This window comes from Diadema antillarum, unplaced genomic scaffold (genome assembly GCF_040938485.1).
Source record: "Diadema antillarum isolate AM-2024a unplaced genomic scaffold, OU_Dant_1.0 seq00000530_RagTag, whole genome shotgun sequence".
NCBI classification, from domain to species: Eukaryota; Metazoa; Echinodermata; class Echinoidea; order Diadematoida; family Diadematidae; genus Diadema; species Diadema antillarum.
The window spans coordinates 490,001-496,564 of NW_027271481.1; the positions used below are offsets into that span (position 1 = coordinate 490,001).

Sequence of the window (6,564 nt, forward strand, 5' to 3'; positions counted from 1 at the left end):
AGCAGCCACCTGTTTGTAATGACCACCTGCTGTATGTGGCCACTATAAAAATGCCCCCACCCCGAGAGAAAGGTCATGTTAAACACCGTGGCTATAGCGTCCGCCTGTCTATAATGTTTTTTTTTTTTTTTTTTTTCTGGGGGGGGGGGGGGGGGTTACATGAGTGACTGCTGAAGACTTGTTTGACTTTATTTAGATATATACGTTCATTTGTTTCCTTTGTTTATTTGTTTGTTTGTTTTTTTCCTCATGGCTTTGCTCTCCTACAGGTTTTCATCTGTACTGCTGCAACTCCCATCGAATCTCAGTACCTGATTGTGCCTTCTTCCATTTTCCTTTTATGTGTAAAATGCTATTAACGTTTGAAGGCAGTCGCAAAATTTGCAAAAGTAAAGAAACTTAGCTAAAGCTGTTGTTTGTAATGGGGGAAGTGAGGATTGATGTGATAATCTCCCCCAAAATGATTAATCCTTTCTATAGAGTCTAGAGACTGGTATTCACTGTGTGATAACAGTTTGTACTGTATCTTGACAGAACCAACACTCTATGTTAAAAGTAGAAATTCAGTCACTTACAAAAACTTAATTAGAGCTTACAGCACACTGTCTTTTACAAGAACTTCTAATAATGATATGAGGTAGTATACGCCTAACAATGCCAAGATGACAATATCTATCATGCAACATTGTAGAACTACCACAGTAATCTAACCAAATGAATGCAGTACGGATAGCGCTAGTTAATATTCCATTAATTTGGCACTAATGGGTGTTACTAGTGACTGTCATGCAGCCATGTGTCCCTACATGTGTGAGAGCTGGTGGCATCAAGGCACCTGCATAGTTTTTCTTTCTCTTTTTGGAAGGTATGTTTCATTGCAGCATGCAGTTTTATGAATTTAAGCTCTCAATACTATCTTTCCATTCTTTAGTCTGGTGGTTACTGTTAGCAACCAACTTTTAAGTACGGTAGGTATCATGGTCATGGTCAGGAAAAGGACTTGATTGGATTGTGCAATGTTATTTCCTACAGTGTCATCTTTATATAGAGAAAACAAGGGACAGGGTGTGCTCTTTCCACATGTGGCTGACAGATGAACAAGGTTATTTTCTCAAAATTGAGAGTCAGAATATTATGGTTTATCCCAAAGTTAATATTTATTGGCAATATGCACAAATTCAAGTGAAAGCAGAAACATTAAAGGTAGGATATCAGCTTAGTGAAAACTGAGTAGAATTGGATGAAGAATAAGGAAGTCATAAACCATTTGACTGTTTGCCATTCCAGATTGGCATTTTTTGTTCACATCCCGGTATTAAAAATTGCCAGCACACTTCAGCCCATTTACAGTGTTTGAACAACAACAACAACTACAACCAAAAGTGTTTTAAAAGTTGTACAAGTTTCTTGAGTTAGTGTGATTCTATTTCCCTATTTTGAAGACAATTTAGTGAGATTCTACTTTTGTCAGCATTCTCGGGGTAGAGTAATGGGGTATGGGGATGTTCCATGTGCAAGCAGCGTTATGGTATCACAACTATAAAATGTCCATATCAGTCAAATTTAATAGACATCCAAATGGTCAAACCCGCCGTAAAATTTATCCCATTTTGCTCAGATTTTCAGAGCTGTTGCTTTTGTTTCTATGCTTTCATTCAAGATTCCTCTATTACCACTGATGGGTAATTTTCCCTGCTGACGTTCTCTTCCAGGGTATCCAAAACAGTGTCAGATTTGTTTCAAATTTTCAAACTTATTTTTGTTTTTGCTCCGCTGCTTACATTCTAGATACCTCATTTACTGCTTTACTAGGGAAACTTTTCCGCTGACATTATTTTCCAGGGTATCCTCATTTGCACATATATTTGAATAGTTTTATTCATTTATTTTGTTGTCATAACCTGCACAACATTGTATCTCACCTCCTGTCTTTTTAACAGAGGATGGTGTGACTATTTTAGCATTAAATATGGATTAAAGTGGTTGATTGAGTCACGACATTAACGGGAAGTGCTCACATGGGTTATAGATCAAAGCTGGTGCTAAAATCTTAGATTTATGCATCTTTGCCTTCCTTTTTCCATTCACCATGAGCGCTGATCTTGTGCTTTATCTGTTTATGAGTTAAACCATGCTTAACCTTTGGGATTGTTTTTATATTTCTTTAACCGTTTTAAACATACATGTAGTTAAAGTAATTGATACATGTGCTAATTTGGAATTTAATTGTAGCTACAGGTGTGCTAGTGATTAGTCGAATGGCTTGGGATGTTGGGATGTTGGGATGTTGAATAGTTACTATGGTGTATGCATGTAGTTACTACAGTGTATGCAAGTATTTGGTTTTTGTACTAATTAGTATAGTCCATTCCTACAGTAAATGTGAAAATAAGTAGGTCCTTCCTTAGCATTTTGAGTTACATTTCCGAGTCCAGAAAGTGTTAATTGTAAGCATTGGAAGGCAAGAAATTAGTTATTGTAATTTCTTTCGATGTTGAGATCTACTGTCAAGCAATGCAATCGGCATGTATACTGTATCACTGTGAATCACAGCCTGAAATCATGAAAGCTTGTTATTAGCGTGAAGTTTTTGAGGTATTTCAAACAATTTGGTCACAGATTGTTCAAATTAGATAAAGTCACATAGCCGCACAGGATGTTGAACAGTGTATTTCAAACACCTAGAGAATCAGGTATTTCGTCATACTGCCAGCACAGTGTAGGAAGAAAAGCAAGTACATTTATCTGCATACACACCCACCGACACACTCACACACATACATGTATATGATACATTTACGTAGACTTGTATCTCTGTGGTCTAGGTATGAATAAGCGTGCACAGCACACAAATTCCTGCGAAACACACTTCAAATTTCTGTGAATGCTTTGGTGTATAGATTAAAATGTAATGATGATACAGTATCCGTGTAATCATAAATGCAAACTACATAATATATGATGTTGTACCTGTGCAATAGCCACATTTCCTAGGGCATGGTTATAATATTGATCATAGATTAGAACCGACGGGGATATACTATCAAGCGACGTACAAGCGCGCGGGAATACATGTACACAATATAGGATGCCATACACTGAGGTTAACCACTTCTCACCAGCATGAATAATAGTCGTCTTCAGTTTTTATTGTAACGGTTTACCGTTATTGAAGGTACAGATTTTCAACTCGAGTTTTCAGTGATAGTCATTTTCCCACTGTCCCAAAATGTTCCGCCCCACAAAAATCATGGCAAATAAGATAATTCGCCTTAACATGATTCTGTCGATGCAATCATTTACCGGTACATTGTATTTGACTACATAATACATTATTAATAAACCGGTACATTGGTTCGATATTATGGTTATGTGACATCTTAATGCTTTAAAGAGCTGTATGATGATTGAACAGTTTTTCGGTTGGACAATGTTTTATGTATGTGCCCAATATCATGATAGAACGAGAGAATGATGGGAATTGTAACTGTTGGCTGTTTAGTAGAAATATCAATTATTGCTACACAACACACGTGCGCACACACACAAAGCTGCGCATTGTAACAATGTGTGATTTTTTGTTTGTACTTTCAAAATACCGTGTGCATATCGTATTGTGTATATTTTGACTTTGTATATTTGGATCAGCTCTTTGTACATGTAGGAAGATATCTTTCCGTGACTGATGTTTCGATGGTTTTAATTCACTTTATAGGCTACTTTATGCGGAACAAAGTCAGTAGGAGACCTATGTCAATATGAAAGCTCACACACGCACGCACTCACAGCATACAGCTTCTTAATGATTTTTTTTTTTTTTTTTTTTTTGCGTGTTTGATGGAAACTTGAAATTTTTAAGGCAAGTTGCTTCAATGAAATTGCGCCTTGAGACAGCCTTGGTACCTCTTTTAGTGTACATGTAATATGGATGTTTCTTGAATTTTTATATGTTTCCTTACACAGGTATGGTATTTGATTTCATATTACAATTGTATGTGTAAACTCGAGTTGTGTTACGTTTAGACCAATATTCTGAGTGCCTCAAGATGTGTACCCCAGATTTGCACAAATTCACCATAACCCCGCACTATTTCAGTGTATCGAGAAGCACTGTATTCGTAACTGCAGGGTGTAAGTAGTGTTACAGTGTACTGGTATCTATCTCAAGTTGTAGTCACAACCCGTCTGCGTAGCTGCCACCCTTCTGTAGCGACCACCTGTCTATTTTGTGTGTGCCAAGATACATAAGTAGTAACGCTTTTTTTCTACTTTTTTGGGGGCAAACTGGTGTAAAACATTCTTTGATTGGATGGACTATTTAAGTAACTTATGATATGCTTCTTAAGAAATGATTCTATCATTGTGTTGAAGCTCATTGAGTAAATTAAGGTCACATAACATCGAAATAAGGTCACCAAACAACAAACGATGCACCTAAATATACCAGCTACTAAGCTTATACATCGTATACTGTATTTGAAACGTTATTATGTAGTCCTATGCACATGTACTAATTAATGTCTTTTTGTTATGCTTTTTTCATGCCTACTGATATAACGAGATATTGGCTATAATGAGGAAAACGACTCGGTCCTGAACTCGTTATACATGTATCGAGTTTCCCCTGTACTACATGGCTGTATACTAAAGTCAGAGCTCGACATGTTGGTGGCCCGTTGGACTGGGGCTAGGGTGGTCCAATTGGGCTCTGTTTACCTTATATTTCTGGCCACTACATTTCTCTTTCGAGCCACCAAAATTTCACTTGTAAAGATTTGAGTGCCCCGAACGTGCCACCAGAAAAATGAAAAAGTTAGTGTCGAGCCCTGTTATAGTTATTCCAGATTTCTGGCTACTTAACTTGCATTTCTGTGTCTAATGGCTGGAAAGTGCGATGTTACGTGCATTGGAGGAACTTTACGGAGAACTAATTTCGGGAGGTTATTAAATGCTATTGTGTCTTTGATTGGCAGAAATTTCCATTTTTGATGTTATTTCTTTGAAATCATCTGATGAGTAATGAGAAATTTTTTGAACCATGTGTACATAATGGCTCTATTCAATATAGTCGAATAAATGGTGAATTATTCTTCCACTTTCTGATAAAACATGAAAAAAAAAAAAAACAACCCGGAAGTGTCATTATTGTGAAGACTCTTTTGTACATTGTCTTTTACAAAGCTTGGCCTGGGCCCCGTTTCATAAAACTTGTTATCAGTGACAACTGCCACATTTCTATGACAAATTTGCTCTCAGCCTATCAGATGCAAGGATTTCAGTAGCTTGTAACAGCTAAAAAAACTTGTCACTGGTAACAAGTTTTATGAAGCGGGGCCCAGGTTTAATTGAACTTAGAGTTGGCACATTTGTGGTAAGATTGTTTCTAGTGATGAAGCGGTATTGCTAATTAATGTGTTGAACAGAGCAGTATAGCCTGTACCGCGCACATGTGCATGTGTATGAGTATACAAGTGCACAGTTTCATGATTTATGTCTGTCTTCTATTCGTCAGCCTTGTGTTTACAAATGAATATAGGCCTACTCATTCTACACTTCAGGTCTATATTATTCGTATAGCATAGGCATCCCCCTTAAGAAAACTAAACAAAAACAAAAATATAAAAAGAAGGAAAGTGGTCACAGCAACAATCTTTGTGTACAAACGTTTGGTTTTGTTTTGGTCGTACAATGATTGTGCGTAACAGTACAATTACGCTAGCATGTGTATATTTTCATTGTTTTTAAAATCTATACCGATGGAAATCTTTGAAGACATTACAATGTACAATGTACTAGCATATAAACGAATCAGCATTAGATCATTTGAGTAGGCAGCGAAAACCAACAAAAGAAATATGTCGATATATACACCGAATAATTATTATGTGATAGAATATTTCCACCACCTAAATCAGAAAGGAAATGAATATCTAACCAAAACTTAGATTGGATTAAAATATACAATGCTCCTTATACATCTACCCTGATTCAAAGACTTCGTTATTTTCAGTATAAAACTAGAAATGTCAATTGCCGCTTATTCGAGCTAAGAATGATTATTTATATCGTTTATATTGCATACAATTCAATCATATCCGTTGTACGCATGAACTTCCATGGCATACTGTGGTAGATAAAGATAAACAAAAAAGTGTGACCATGTCATTACTTGCAAAGCAAAAATGAAGTTCTCTGTACATCTGTCCCTTTCTCTCTCTCTCCCTCTCACTCTTTCTGTTACATCTCCAGTGATTATGCCTACCCCCCCCCTCTCTCTCTCTCTCTCTCCTTCTCCCAGTAGAGCTTTCATTCTAAAAACAACGACTGTTCAGGGGTTTCGTATTCACTTGGTTTTTAATTTGTTTTCCACAAGTATTCCTTATAATCTATTATACTGAAAATGAGATCGCGTGTTTATTCACGCGACCCTGATAACCCAAGTTAGATATGAGTTGCATATCAGTGCATACTATATCATAATATTCATCGAACTAATGAACCCGTGGTTCAAGTTAAGTCTTACAATCGACTTCTAGGCCCTAACAAGTCATTCTGTTTGGAGGG

The 6,564-nt window shown here is 36.7% G+C and overlaps 1 protein-coding gene across 1 annotated transcript in view; it reads left to right on the forward strand.

Moving 5' to 3' along the window:
• LOC139734499 (uncharacterized) overlaps positions 1 to 958 on the forward strand; it is a 16,938-nt gene extending 15,980 nt beyond the window's left edge. Inside the window, exon 8 of the mRNA XM_071645280.1 lies at positions 270 to 958. The gene's annotated coding sequence lies outside the window, so the exon portion shown is untranslated. The remainder of the gene's footprint in view (positions 1 to 269) is intronic.
• Positions 959 to 6,564: the final 5,606 nt, after the last annotated feature.